Raw genomic sequence first — 15736 nt, forward strand, 5'->3', positions numbered from 1 at the left:
CAGTCCAAGAAAGTGTGGCATCAGTGAGTGTAATGTTTCAAGGTTTGATGTTTATAGTAGGTTCGAGGGCGAGCTTATTATTTCTGCCTTCGAATTCTTGGTTGATTATGTAGCTGTCTGGTTGGGAGAGGTCACTGTAACAAAGAAATAGGTGCCGAGCATGTTGAGGTGGGAATAGATTGCAACTATTTTTCGCCTTCTTTATGTTCTGTACGTATGTTTGGTTAACTTTTGAAAGGGCGGATGACCTGGCAGGTGAGGCGTGGATTAAGGTGGAGCCGAGGAATTGTTTGTTATTGTTACTGAAGGCTTCTCTTCCTTATCTGAAACCTGTGCTGATGATTGATCTGTGGGCTTATAGTTAATTTTTATGGTCATTGTGTTGATGTTTTTGGCATAGGAGATGAATGTCATGTTTGTGTCGCATGTGATAGTATGGTTGGAGTCTTGATGTACAGGAATGCTAACACGTCCTATTATTTAGGGAACAGGATGCCAACCCTAGTGATTTTATATTAGAATTTGTAACAACATTCACGAAATAAAAAATAAAGTATGTTACTTTTTTGTTTCAATATACTGATTGCAGATATTATTAAAAACCTATCAACCCAGAAGTGTTGCTGGTAAATATTGCCCTACCTCCCTATTCTCCTGATGTAAACAAACAGACGATCGGCCGCCATTTGCAAGTCCTTGAAGATTGCTCCTCCCCATGATAGCTTTTGCAGAAAGTGTGAAGTTAAGCTGAAAATAGAAAGTTGCTGACTTAACTACAGCAATGATGAATGGATCAATTAAGTGTAAGTATACATGAATGTATATAAGAGGCATTTCATGATATCCAACAGTCATCTTAAGATGTCTAATTGTGCCGTCTTCGGAAGAGCTAGATGTCTACCTCTCATTTCCTCAGCTGCAGAATCATGAATGAAAATCGTCTGAGGCAAGACACGAGTGTGTGAGTCTTTTATGTAATGCCTTGTAAATTAAAGCCTGATATTGGTATTGCTACCTTGTAATCCGACAAACATGTACAGTAACTTTTTGTGTTTTCACAACTGTAAAAGGAAATGTTCATAAAGATTTTGTCTTTAGCTTGCAATGTGAATTTAGGCCAGTTAGGTTGAAGGTAGTTTTAATCCTACCTCTCTGATACTTAATGGAGTATGATAATGAGGCATGAACACATTCCCTAAATATGGTAGAAGAGAAGAAGTCCAGTTAACCCTCTCATCGAATTTGGCATTGAATATTGGGTGATTTTGTTTTGCATTACAGTGGTTGTGTAGTGTTTTGAGAATAGAAACTAACGTAGCATGACTTAACTCATTATGTTATGCTTTACGTTATCAATTAAGGGGATAGTAGCGAGGGTTATGAAGATCAGGGAATCGGGTAAATGTAAAAGATTATATGCTTGTAGAAAATCATATAGTCAACAAGAACCTCACCTATCCTGCCCTAGCAGCCAAGATTTATCAGAAATTTCATATTCTTGTTGAAATGTGCTAGAGACACCCATGATTGGACATTACCTCAACTGGCCACAAGTGTAAACAAGTAAACACCTATGTTACTGGCCCCTAAGAATTTAAGGGAGGTTTTCAAAGGTTATGTTTCCTCTTTGTTTATTTCTTGTATCTAGTTAATTTACCTCACATTATCCCTTATCTTCATAATTGTCTCAACCATTAGCCTATTTTGTAAAGTAGAAAGTAATACAAAGCTTCAAAGCAGATTCTGCTAATCCCATTCTCTTATTGGAATGCAACACTTTTATTGTATAAAAAAAAATCATGAAACATTCAAAACTTATACAAGTGCAAAGCAAAACTGGACTTCTGCCAGCACAAATGATTTAGACCAGTGCTGTATGATTTAGAGCTTTTTTCATTATCTGGTATACAAGTGATTCTGTAATCTGAAAGACAGGAAAATTGAGAAAAATATGGTGTCAATTAATGCAAAGGTAAGTGAAATGTTTGTTGACTGCTGGCACTGCATGACTTGCATCATTACCTCATCCTGATAATTATTAGATATATTGACCAGGGCTATGAAGATCAGGGAAAATTTGGGGTTTGTTATTGTATAAGTAAATGAACCATTTGTGAAAATTAACAGCGCCCTTGAAAACCTCATCTGACTCTTCCAAGCAGTTGAGATTCTTCAATTTATATTGTCTGGTTCTGGAAACTGTGAAATGACTGCTTATGGGGAGTCTGGGCTGTAATGCCATCAGCTGCCCAGTGTGTCATCTGCACTGTTTTATATTTTTTGTGGGTGAGTTTGGTATATTTTAATGATAACATTAAAAATTTGAATAATTTTTTTGCCTGCTAGGGAAAGATATCTAGTATTTTCATAGGTTCTGTAGATTTCTGCAAGTGTTTCACTTACTTTTCCTTTTTTCAATGCTGTATTTTCCCCTGTTCATAGGTTCCCCAATATCACTTATAATTATTACATTTATAGAATACAAAAATATTCTTCAAATCATACACTGTCATTCTAGATTACTTCCTTATAGTTTAAAGAAAGTACTGTTATCAGTTGCATCCAGTTCCATAAAGAGATAGTAGCAGGCCTAAATGGATGTATTGGAAATAAAATGTTTGAGTATAGTATGTTGTGTGAGGTAGTTTGATTAAGTGCATGTGAGGGAGGCATGTAAGGACAGGGATAAGTGGAGACATTCTTGCTGTGACCACCCCCTTAATGGGAGTTCCTGGAGGGAACAAGCATCAGAGATATAGATAGATAGATAGATGATCAGCTCTGGTGTATTACTATAAGCTATGAAAATCTCAGATGGCATAGCATTAATGTGATTAACAAGTTTAGTTCAAATTTGGTCAAATTGAGTATCTTATTGCATTCCATACGTGATATGGTCATATTCTGATTTTAGCTATATGCTTTCCTGTAACCTTATGCTGACATTCTGTGAGGAAAGTCTGAATGAAGGGCGAGTGCTGAGTAAGGTAGGAATAAGTTTAGGTCATGAGGGCAGTAATTTTGTCCACATAATGAAACGCTTTCTTGAAAAAAGTCGTTACATGAGAGAAATACAGGTTTCATTTCCATTAAGAATTTGGTCTGGAATACACACATGGTAATGCACAGTATAGTTGAAAGTAGATATGAATGGCTTGTGTAGTATAGTTGGAGTTCAGAGGATAGATAGAATGAAGACTAGAGATGTGAGATTATGTGCTTTGAAGATCTCATTAGAAAGTTGCATAGATGAAAGTACTTTAGGTTGGTTAATCATGTTAAATGTTTAGCAGATTATTGGTTGTTCAAGAAGATATACATGTACAATGAGGAAAAATAGATTGCAGATGACATGTACAAATATAGTGAAAGAAATGATTAGGGCTAGGGATGCAGCATTTCAGATGATAGGAAAGGAATGATTAGGAATTGGAAGGAATAGAGGCATTTTGTGTAGTTGGTATCAATGGATATGTCAATCTCACTTGAGATATCAATTTGATGTCTACAGTGAAAATGATAGAAGCACTGTTATAAGTTTAGAAGTCCAGTTTCATTTCAACGCACTGGATATGGGTTAAAGATGTGGGTGATTTATGTTTGCATTCTGTATACACCTGATCCACCTCATTAGATTAGATATTGAGGAATGGTAATACATAGATAGGCAGATGAATCTTGTATGAGGTTTTGCATGAGCCAGCTCACTGTAATGGAGAAGGCTTGTGAGATGTATTTAGATGATAGGCTACCATCAAAGACATTTACTATTATTTAAGATTCAGTCAGGCCTCAATGACTGTATTTGATGTCATAGACTCCAGTCATGGACAAAAGTCTTCTTCATGGTCAAGCCTTAGATAACACATGAAAAAGGATCAAAATGATGAAAAATTAGAGAGAGAGTAGGAAAAGTATGCTAAAAGTTATAGAAGTGACAAACCTGCTTTTGGAAAGGGCACAGATCATAGCTATTAGGGAAGATGAGAAAAGATAAAGAATTCAAAATCAGTAATTATGAAATCTTGTAATGGAAATGTGAATATCATTTCAGGGTCAGATGAATCTACACGGGAGTTTATCCAGCTTCGATACAAGCTTCGACATCTTTTTAATGGACGCAAGCATCTGTGTGAAAAGGCCTACAGGTATTGTCAGATGCACATTGTGATATTTTACACATACATATTTGCCATTTCCCACATTAGCAAGGTAGCCTCAAGAACTGAGAACTGAGCCTAAGCAAGGAAATCTTACTAGGCCCCCCTTCTCCATTCCTTTATTTGGAAAAGTAAAGACTGGAGGGAAGGATTTCCAGCCCCTTGGTCCCACCCATTTTAGTCACCTTCTACGGCACACAAGCAAGAACCCATTCAAACAATATCAGTTTCTGGGGATTCCAGTTAGACATCAGCAAGACGTTTTCCCCCAACCTCGAGGTGCTGACGTCAGGAGACGCCGCCCTCGATATCATCGCAAAATAGGGCTAGCCTTGGACTTATGAATTCATGACCCCATGGCAGGGGGGAACCTTGTGGAATGCCCAGACCCCCAGCAGCAAATTGAACATGCAAGGAATAGAGTGAATTGGAACGATGTGGTATACCGGGGTCGACGTGCTATCAATGGACTGAACCAGGGCATGTGAAGCATCTGGGGTAAACATGGAAAGGTCTGTGGGGCCTGGATGTGGATAGGGGGCTGTGGTTTTGGTGCATTATACATGACAGCTAGAGACACTGTGAATGAATGTGGCCCTTTCTGTCTGTTCTCCTGGTGTTACCATGCTGAAATGGGGGGTAGTGATGCTGCTTCCTGTGGGGCAGGGTAGCAGCAGGAACGGATTAAGGCAAGTGAGTATGAATATGTACATGTGTATATATGTGTATGTATATATTGATATGTATATGTATGTATATGTGCATATATGGCTTTTGTTGTCTTTTCCTAGCGCTGCCTAGCGTGCATGCTGGGGGAGGGGGGTGTCATTTCATGTGTGGCGGAGTGGTGACCATATATATATATATATATATATATATATATATATATATATATATATATATATATATATATATATATATATATTTATATACACATACATATGAGTGTGCATGTAAAATCTGAATTTAGGTTCAATATGTAAATGGCATGTAAGAGGAATAAGTGATGAATCTAGGAGGATGATAGCTGTAGATGCATCCAAAAAGGGAAGATTAGACATTTCATTTGTCTACAACAAGACTGAAAGATAGAGAAACCTTTGAGTGGGATGGATTGAAGGATGTGAAATCAGGCCTGCAAAATGATTTAGGTTGTTAAGCATGGGAAGGTGTAGCATTGTAAATGAAGGTTTTAGTGGTTTGAAAGTATGTATGATGATTGCATGTGTGTCAGTGCAGTAGTGATCTTTGCTAAGATCAAGTGTAATAGGTTAAGTATGTCTGTAATGGACGCATATTCTCTTGGTAATGATGTAGAAGAGAGGGTTATAGATGCTCTCTGGGGAGAACTTGAAAAAGCAGCAGAGTATGTAGCTCTTGTGGGAGAGACTGTGTGCTAGCTGACTTGAATGGAGGGATGGAGGAAGAAGTGGAGGGTGGGTGTGAGGTCCTAGATGCAAGTGACAATGGGGAAAGAATACATGAATTTTGTACACCAATAGACATGAGTGTTTACAGTACATACTGTAATTTAAACATTATGATGTCATCAACTCTCTTGAAGACAGAAAATGGTAATTGCTTATTAGCAACTTAGGGTAGTATAGTCATACCCATTCTTTACTCTTCATCATCCCTTAATGTACCATGAGATACTCCCTCTGCATACAATATTTATGTGTGATGTGCTTAAATTATTCAAACAGTTGAAAGCAGTAATGAAGTGAACAGTGCCTCAGATAGTGGACAGTGCTCAAAGCACATTTACCACAAGGGTTGTAGTTATTGTTTATGACCATGCACCAATAGTGTTCTCCCTCTGTCCCTTAAGGCATGAAAACAGTGCCTTTTCCTTCTTGGGGCAGATGAAGATGGTCCAGAGGGGGACGTGCAAGATAGTACTCAATTCCTCCCACACCTAATCATAATTGTCCCACTAGTTTTCTCTTAACATCAACTTGACCCCATCTAACAGCTTGGTTAAAAGCTGTTGCATCATCCTTGTCACCATCATCTATCACCAAAGTTCCCTTGCCCTCAAGTTGCAGTTTAGACCTACAGGTATACTGAGCTCATTTGAACTTGTGGGTAACTGGATCAGTAGGAACCTTTCCCATTGTCAATTGTAGTTGCTTGTAACATGAGGCATCTCTGCATATGGATAAACTGTGCCTTTCACTTCAGTTGATGACAGATAAAGGTAGCTTATACAAGTACTGTTAGAGTTCCCACAAGATAAGATGTTATACTACCTGGATAACTAGAAATCTTTGATTTTTTCCATGCTAATTGTATAGTTGCTTGTGATGTAAATCACCCCTACATAGCAATGAAATGCATCTTTACATTAAAATGAGGGCCGGAAGAGGCATATACTAACTCAGAACTCCTTGTGATAATCATCACCACAAGTGCATCACCATAATTTGTTGGTGAGTGTAATAAAACACATACATTACCTTATTTTTATTATTTCATTTCTTTACATAAGTTCACTACCTACATGTATTTTGCATTCATTCAGCTTTTTCTTGTTTTATTTGTTTCCATATATTTTTTGACCATATAACCTTGACCTCTTATAGGGCTCATACAGGTTCAAGGTTGCGTTACATTCAGTTGTCTGGAGAGGATGGACTCCTTTTTAGTGTGGTCTTTATCAAAAGTGTACTCCTTTTTGTCCATTAACAATGATACAACTTTTCATTCGTGACATACCCATATTAAGGCATAGCCTGACAATGCCTGTTTAGTTCACAAATATGTACAGGTACTTACTTTCAGTTGTTATTAAGAAAAGGATATTTTTCCGTATGTTTGATGTCACAGCTGCATTCCCTTAATCATATTTGTACCATGAAATATTATCTTTGTGCACTGTATGAGTAGCTATGCCCAACATGCCCTTGTGTAAGACTGCAACCCCTGCATTGAGCAAAGATTCAGCATATAATATGAAGTCCTGTTTGTTTTCTCACTATAATCTTAGAGGAATGAATTTCTGTGACTGTCCATGATAATTTTCCTGGAAATGGGAATGAAATTAAAAAGAAAAATCAGGGAGAATAGCATGAAATATTTTCAGGAAATATATTTTAGTTAAGTATTAGTTACAAACATTTTTTATTTAATTACAAATTTTAGTAAAAGAAAAAAGTTCTGCTTTTGTGCTGCATCAATTGAAATATGGTTTGATAAAAGATTAACTGAAAAATAGCTTTGTATATCATGTATAATTGCATATCTATGTTGTAGTCGGATTGTGGACGAGCTGGGACTGACCAACATCATAACACCTGCACAGGCAAGGAAAAAATGGTCCAATCTACTTCAGAAATATATGGTGAGTGACATATCAAGTGAGGGATGCTATTTTAGCACCTGGTTATACACTCGTGTGCTTTGTTTATTTAGTCTGATGTTTCATATACTAGCAAAAGCAGTGTAGTAGATATGACTTAAAGACAGTGGTGAAAGTGGGTTTATAATTGTTTCTTTGGTAATAATAATGTTATTGACAGACTTCCCACTGAATGATATTTCCTGTCTTAAGGCTTTTGTAATATAATCTACTTCATTGTTTTGACTCACAATTTTGTCAAGTTTTATAACTTGTGAATGTACAATGAATGGAAATTTTTAAGGAATATGCTAGTTTTTAATTTCAGTGCACCACTTTAGTTGTCTTTTGTTACTCATCCTAAATCTTTCTGGTCCTGAGTGAGATTATGTCCAGTATCTTATGTAAGTCAACCTTTCCTTCTCTCATGTGACCTGATCAATCTGTAACTTACTCTTTTGTTGATAAAGCCACTGTGTTGGTACCTTGTTCCTCCTTTGACTTTACTTTGGATGATCCTGTGTGTAGTTTTCCCCCTTATTTTTTTCCACTGAATTTATGCCCTTTCATACATTTTCTGTGCACACTGTCTTTTGAGTATTAACTCAGCTACAAGTGGGCAAGTTGTATGGTCTAAACGGCATACCTCCTTCAGTCTTGAGGTAGTGCATCATTTAGCTAGCTCCATTCCTTGCTCTCCAATTTTGCCTTTGTCCAAAAACTTAACCTTTATCTTCTAGGTGCAGCTTATCAGTAAGAAAGGAGGTGGTACTAATCCACATGACTGGTGTCTCATTGTTCTAACTTTGTCTCCAAAGTCTTTGAAACTTTTCTTGACTGTCTGTATATGCTACAGAGCCATGATAATCTTGACAATAATAGTTCAAGCCAAAGTGTTGGTTAAAACTCAGATACCTTCAGTATTTTGCTTATAACTTGTAGTGCTTTTGTACACACAAAATAATACAGAATGCATTGAACATTTTTCTTGAGAGTGCTGGAATAATTTTGAGTTAAGAGACAGGAATGCTTTATATATTATAGCCGAAATTAATTTGATAATTTCAGTCTTTCATTTTGTCACTAATATTTTGTTCATAATTAACAAAACTTTTGACCACAGGATATTAAAGGTGGCTACTCTACAGCAAATGCAGATTGGCCATACTTTCAAATACTTGACCAAATTGTTCCTCTTATGAGGAAAGAGAAGATAGAAAAAATACCAACTTCAAATGTAGACCATAGAGACATCGATGCGCCTCAGGACAGTCTACCCAGTCCCTTGAGCACTACAATTGTTTCTGAGCAAGACCCATTGTCAGGAAACTCAAATCATCTATCAGCAACATCTGTAAATACATCAATTGCAGCAGCCCAGTCATCCAATGCAGTAGGTGGGAAATGCAAGACTGAAGCTTTTGATAGTGAGCCTCCACGCAAAAGAGGAAGGTATGGAAAAATTTACAATGCTTATTTCTTTTAGCTGTCTTCTTAGATACTAATCAGTGTTATTCAGATTGAAGAGTTCTGATGGGTATATACACATACAAAGGCAAGTCGGAAAGTATTTGTAGTTCAATTTTTCTTTTACACTAGCATTTTACTGGTTTTGAGCATCCATTTAAGAAAAAGAATCACTTAATATCCTCAGCAAACAATTCATTTGTTCCACTTTAAAGTGCACCTTCTCCTGCCTGGTCTGGAGGCCTCTTAAAATGAAATATAACAAAACTGCAGACCATTCAACCTTATCGTATGCCTTCTCTAGATCCATAAATGCTCCATTCAAATCCATCTGTTTTTCTAAGTATTTCTCACACACATTCTTCAAAACAGACACCTGATCCACACATCCTGTACCACTTCTAAAACCATAATGCTCTTCCCCCCCAAGCTGATGCTCTATACATGCCTTCACCCTCTCATTCAATACCCTCCTATATAATTTCCCAGGAATACTTAACAGACTTATGCCTCTGTAGTTTGAACACTCACCTTTATCCCCCTTTGCACTTACATTTACATATACATGTCAACATGTATATATACATACAAAGATTCACATGTATGTATTCATACTTACTTGCCTTCATTCATTCCCAGTGCCACCCCACCCTACAGAAAACAGTATTGCCATCCCTTGCGTCAGTGAGGTAGTGCCAGGAAAAGAGACAAAAAAGGCCACATTCATCCACATTCAGATTCTAGCTGTCATTTGTAATACACCATAACCACAGCTCCCTTTCCACATCCAGGCCCCACAGACCTTTCCATGGTTTACCCCAGACGTTTCACATGCCCTGGTTCAGTCCATTGACAGCACATTGACCCTGGCAGACAATGTCGTTCCACTTCATTCTTTTCCATGCATGCCTCTCACCCTCCTGCATGTTCAAGACCCAATTGCTCAAAATCTTTTTCGTTCCATCCTTCCACCTTCAATTTGGTCTCCTGCTTCTCTTTGTTCCCTCTACCTCTGACACATGTATCCTCTTTGTCAATCTTTCCTCACTCATTCTCTCCATATCTCCAAATCATTTCAACACACCCTCTTCTGCTCTTTCAACTACACTCTTTTTATAACCACACATATCTTTTACCCTTTCATTACTTACTCAATCAAACCACCTCACACCACATATTGTCCTCAAACATTTCATTTCCAACTCATTTATTTTGTTTCACACGTTCACCATTTTCTGCATTAGAGTTAGCATCAAAAACAGATAACTGAACCTTAGAGAGAAAATCCTCACTTCACATGACCCTTCTCTGTTCCTTCTTTTGGAAGAGTAAAAACTGGAGGGGAGGATTTTCAGCCTCCTGATCCCACCCATTTTAGTCACCTTCTACAACATTCAGGAAGTACATGGGAAGTATTCTCTCACCCCTTCCCTAAAGAGAGAGAAAGAGTTCATTTGGCTGTTGGAACATTTTCTCATAGCCTTGTGAATTCAGTTTGTGATAAACATTTAATGTTAAGGTTGATTTACCAAAGTGTATTAAGTTTTCCTTAAGGATGTAATGATGAAAAGTTGCACATAGCAAATTACCGTACCTTCTTTCTTTATGCTGTCAATTTATTGACAAGTAAGAAAATTGACATTAAGAAAAGTATAAGTAAAATTCTTTGTCTCAATCCTTTCAGAGAGGGAAATTAACCTCCCATATCTTACAAATTGTTATGATTTAATTTTAGTAAGAAAGTATAGGAAAAATAAATTACTTTTTCCCTAGAAATATGTCCAGAACATTTACTGATTCACTTATGTATGTAGATAGCCATTACATAACAGTTTTTTATCATCCTTTTTCACCATTTCCCATATGATTAAGGTAATGCCAAGAAATGATGATGAAAAGGCATCATTTGCTCACATGTGTAATGCACTTATTATTGTTAATTAGATTTTTTCAACTTGCATGCAATGTGGTACATCTAAAAGAGGTCGCCGTGCAGCTCAGCGTGCCAGAGATAGGTGGTGGGGTGCTGTAGAAGACGAAGACATTGCCTCTGATTCAACAGGGTCAGCTGTCAGAGGTGAAATTGTGGGTCATCCAGGTTTATGTAGATCATCCACAGCTGATAGCATGGACCCCTCTCAGATGGAATTACAAACATTCAATTTGTTGGACTCATGTTCTTCAGCATTGGTGGAAATACGAGAAACACTTAGATTGCATGCTGAACAACAAGAAACAATAATGCGGGTTAGTTTTGTTGATACAGAAAATTTTTTTCAAACTTTTTCATGATTTAGGACATAAAAGACTAGATTCATTGCAGCCACTTTCAATACATGCGTGGATGCCTTTTAAGATCATATGGTCATGTAGGATGCATGACAGATGTTGGTATGTCTGAAAGTACAAGGAAAAGAGATAAACCATGAAAAATGATGGACAGATAGAGGAAGTAAATCATTTAAGGTTAGGGGTATATCTGACAAGGATGCCTGAGGAATATCTGATTTTGAATTATGGAAGCATTCTCTGTTATCTGTGTAATTTGCTCACTCTTTCAATATCTTAATATTTTGTTTGTTTTACATTATGGAAGATGTTATAGCCATAAGGTTAACATTCAAGGCATTGATGGAAATGAGCTGCTTAGTCAAAGAATATTTCTTTTCTCAAGTCCATGTAGATTTTGTGCTCCTTTGATTCTGATGATATTATACCCCACAGAGCCTACAGCAGACACTAGCAAATCAAGGCAGCACTGTTAAGGAGCTACTCTCCACAATGACAACCCAAAATGCAACGCTGATTGCACTCATGACTCAGCTTACTACCCGAAATTCCCAAACTCCATTAGGTCAGTATCAAGAAGTGTTTACTAATCATATAGAGTGAATAGAACAAATTGGAATGATGTGGTAAACTAGGAAAAGTGCTGTCAATGGACGAAACCATGACATATGAAGCAGCTGGGAAAAACCATGGAAAGGTCTGTGGGGGCTGGTTGTGGATAGGGGGCTGTAGTTTGGTGCATTACATACACACACATTCATAATTTTTTCATACTTTTTTGCTATTTTCCACATTAGTGCAGTAATGCCAGGAACAAATGAAGAAAAGGCCTAATTTACTTGCTTCCTTTCTGTAGCTATCACATGTAGTTCACCAAAACCATTGCCCACTACCCACAACCATGGATGTGTTACCAAACTCCACCTACCTGTGGCTATAATGTAAGTGAAATGTCACCTTTGACATTATCATTGTCTGTTGAAAGGAAGTACAGTCTTGTCAAAGAACTATTAACTCTAAAGGAGTCCATCAGTGCCTTGCTAATGGAAGTAATGCAATATTGGAGCTACATGCTCACTTGGCAAAGGGGTCCTAGAGTAACATCCGAGTCCTTTCAAGGAATGAGTCCTGCAGCAACTCTACAGGAATAAATATAGATATATGGAGGTCCTTATGACTTCCCCGTTGAGGGGTGCGATTGGTTTGTGGCTGATTTTTTATTAGTTTTCATGAGAATGTTTGTGTGTTCTTTGGTGGAAGTGCTGTTTTTGGTTGTTATTGGTATGGGTTAGAATTGTTAAATGTGGATTTTTTTTACTGATAGATTTGCTTGCTGTAGGTTTATGTTCATAGTGTTAAAGAAGTGCCAGTCTGCTGTTTGCCTTTCAGTGATTATATTAGCGATGGAATTGTTTAGTGTATGGTTTTGTTCTCTGATCTCTGTTGGTGGCATGTGCTTTTGTCTGTAATTTAAATGTTGTCAGAAGTAAGTTCATTTAGTATGCTCCAGGTAGTCTTTGTGTGCAGTTGATGACACCAAGAAGAATATATCAAAACTCTTTTTACTGCATTTCACAATGTTGTTCATTGTAAGTGTAGCATTACTTTTTTCCTTGACTATACAGAAAATTTTGAATTTTTGTTGTATAATTTAAACAGTTTGCCATTCAATACTGTAAGTCAAAATTCAAAGTGAAAAAAATGGTGATTGCTTAAGCAAAGATAGTAAAAAAAAAGACAGTAAAATGGAGGGACTGGGAAGAAACATATGTGATTTTTTTTTTATATGAAATTACATGTGTTTATCAGATAATGGTCATGAATCTTGCTTATATTCCTGAACTGAGGTGGAGGGATGACATTCATTTCTCATTCACCAACATCTAAGTAGAACAAAACATATATATAATTTAACTTCAGATGATATGTTTTCCCTCATTTCTTACTAGTTGAAGGCTCACTCCACTTATTTGGTGTGTTTGATATAATTGGGGGATTACACCTGTAAGTCATGATCCGATGTCACAGCTTCATGGCCTCAGTGGCTTAAAATTGAAATTTTTTTGACTTGGAGCAGATTTTTTCCTAACTGATAGTGTACATTAAAGCACAACATTTTTAAGCAGAACATCTTTATATGGATAGGGTCCTCCTGTACCAAGTTGATAGGAGATGATCCTAGACACTACCTTTCTTTGAACATGGAAAGCACTGATACCTCAAAGGGATAGACTAATGGTTATTAATTTGCCATATGTGTGAAAACCAAATTCTAACCAAACAGTTCTTTTATAAGTTGTGTCATGATCTGGTTTTAACTTATTGCTATTTTTTTCATATTCTTTCACAGGTATGACTGTAAATGGTAGCTTTAATGAACAGAAGCAAAGAACGGAGTCGACAGCACATAACCAGTCAGCTTCTAACTTCACAGCAAAATTTGATCAGTGCTTTTCACAAGATACTCAGGATTGTGAAAATCCCCTCGTAGAAACATCAGAATTAGCAGATGGTATGACAGGGTTATAGACAGAATAAATTGGTGATGGTATAGTTAATGATTCTCTCAGTTTTGTTATATATTCTGTGTTCTAGTTTGACATATGTATTGTCTCCTGAGACATTTTGATTACTAACAGTCTTTGGCAACACAAAATATTTAGTCAAAAACAATTTTGCTACCCTCGAGTTTACTAAAAATTGAAATGGGCAGTGTTACTCCAGTTGTTTTGGCATGTTTGGTGCTTTTGATTATTTTTTATATTTTTGTACCTCAAAAAATCCCTTCCTAATGCTGTAATCTTTGCCTTAAATCTTTGAAATATCAAAAATTATTTGGGTATTAAAATAAGATAAACAACTGTAATTCACTACTTTGGTTATGTTCATTTTAAGTATTTGCGCCATACTTAGAGTAAGCAGAGAACATTGGGAAGCTAAAGGGATGAATTACCATATGTCAGATATTGTGTGGTCATGAAAGAAAACTATAAAGTGAAATCATTGATCAATATCTTCAAAAAATCTAATAGTTTAGTTAAGGGAAGCATTTGAACAGGTAGACAAAAATATGTTAATGAACAGGATGTCATTATTTTGTCTGTGAAGGAATTATCAATCATAGCATGCAAATTTACTTTAATTACTTAGGCAACTTTGAAGCATGGAAAACCATAAATATCAATAGATACAAATCCAGTTCCAAAATGTTTAATTGAATCAAACTTAGAGTCTTACATGGCTGTTGTGGCCATACCACTTGTCAGTGAGCACTGATAGATAACGAATACAGAAATGATAACAATGCCACATGAAACACGAATAACTGCCGTGTTTTTGTTTTGAAATGCAAATATCATTACTGCCAGATTTTCCAAATAATCCTTCATTATATATATGAAGGATATATGTGTCAGAGGTGGAGGGAACAAGAAGTGGGAGACCAAATTGGAGGTGGAAGGATGGAGTGAAAAAGATTTTGAGCGATCAGGGACTGAACATACATGTGGGTGAAAGGCATGCAAGGAATAGAGTGAATTGGAACGAGCTGGTATACTGGGGTCGACGTGCTGTCAGTGGATTGACAGGGCATGTGAAGCATCTGGGGTAAACCATGGAAAGTTTTGTGGGGCCTGGATGTGAAAAGTGAGCCATGGTTTCTGTACATTACACATGATAGCTAGAGACTGGGTATGAGTGAATGTGGCCTTTGTTGTCTTTTCCTAGCACTACCTCTCATACATGGGGATTGCCATTTCATGTGTGGTGGAGTGGCAACAGGAATGGATGAAGGCAGCAAGTACGAATGTTATTTTTTTTTTATTTTGCTTTGTCGCTGTCTCCCGCATTTGCGAGGTAGCGCAAGGAAACAGACGAAAGAAATGGCCCAACCTACCCCCATACACATGTATATACATACATGTCCACACACGCAAATATACATACCTATACATCTAAATGTACACATATATATATACACACACAGACACATACATATATACACATGCACACTATTCACACTGTCTGCCTTTATTCATTCCCATCACCACCTCGCCACTCATGGAATAACATCCCCCTCCCTCATGTGTGCGAGGTAGCGCTAGGAAAAGACAACAAAGGCCCCATTCGTTTACACTCAGTCTCTAGCTGTCATGCAATAATGCCCAAAACCACAGCTCCCTTTCCACATCCAGGCCCCACAGAACTTTGCATGGTTTACCCCAGACGCTTCACATGCCCTGATTCAATCCATTGACAGCACGTCGACCCCAATATACCACATCGATCCAATTCACTCTATTCCTTGCCCGCCTTTCACCCTCCTGCATGTTCAGGCCCCGATCACTCAAAATCTTTTTCACTCCATCTTTCCACCTCCAATTTGGTGTCCCACATCTCCTCGTTCCCTCCACCTCCGACACATATATCCTCTTGGTCAATCTTTCCTCACTCATTCTCTCCATGTGCCCAAACCATTTCA

The 15736-nt window shown here is 37.3% G+C and overlaps 1 pseudogene; it reads left to right on the forward strand.

Moving 5' to 3' along the window:
• The first annotated feature begins 660 nt into the window (after nt 1-660).
• Nucleotides 661-13929, forward strand: LOC139758287 (uncharacterized; annotated as a pseudogene).
• Nucleotides 13930-15736: the final 1807 nt, after the last annotated feature.

Source organism: Panulirus ornatus, chromosome 30 (genome assembly GCF_036320965.1).
Source record: "Panulirus ornatus isolate Po-2019 chromosome 30, ASM3632096v1, whole genome shotgun sequence".
In the NCBI taxonomy this organism is placed as follows: Eukaryota; Metazoa; Arthropoda; class Malacostraca; order Decapoda; family Palinuridae; genus Panulirus; species Panulirus ornatus.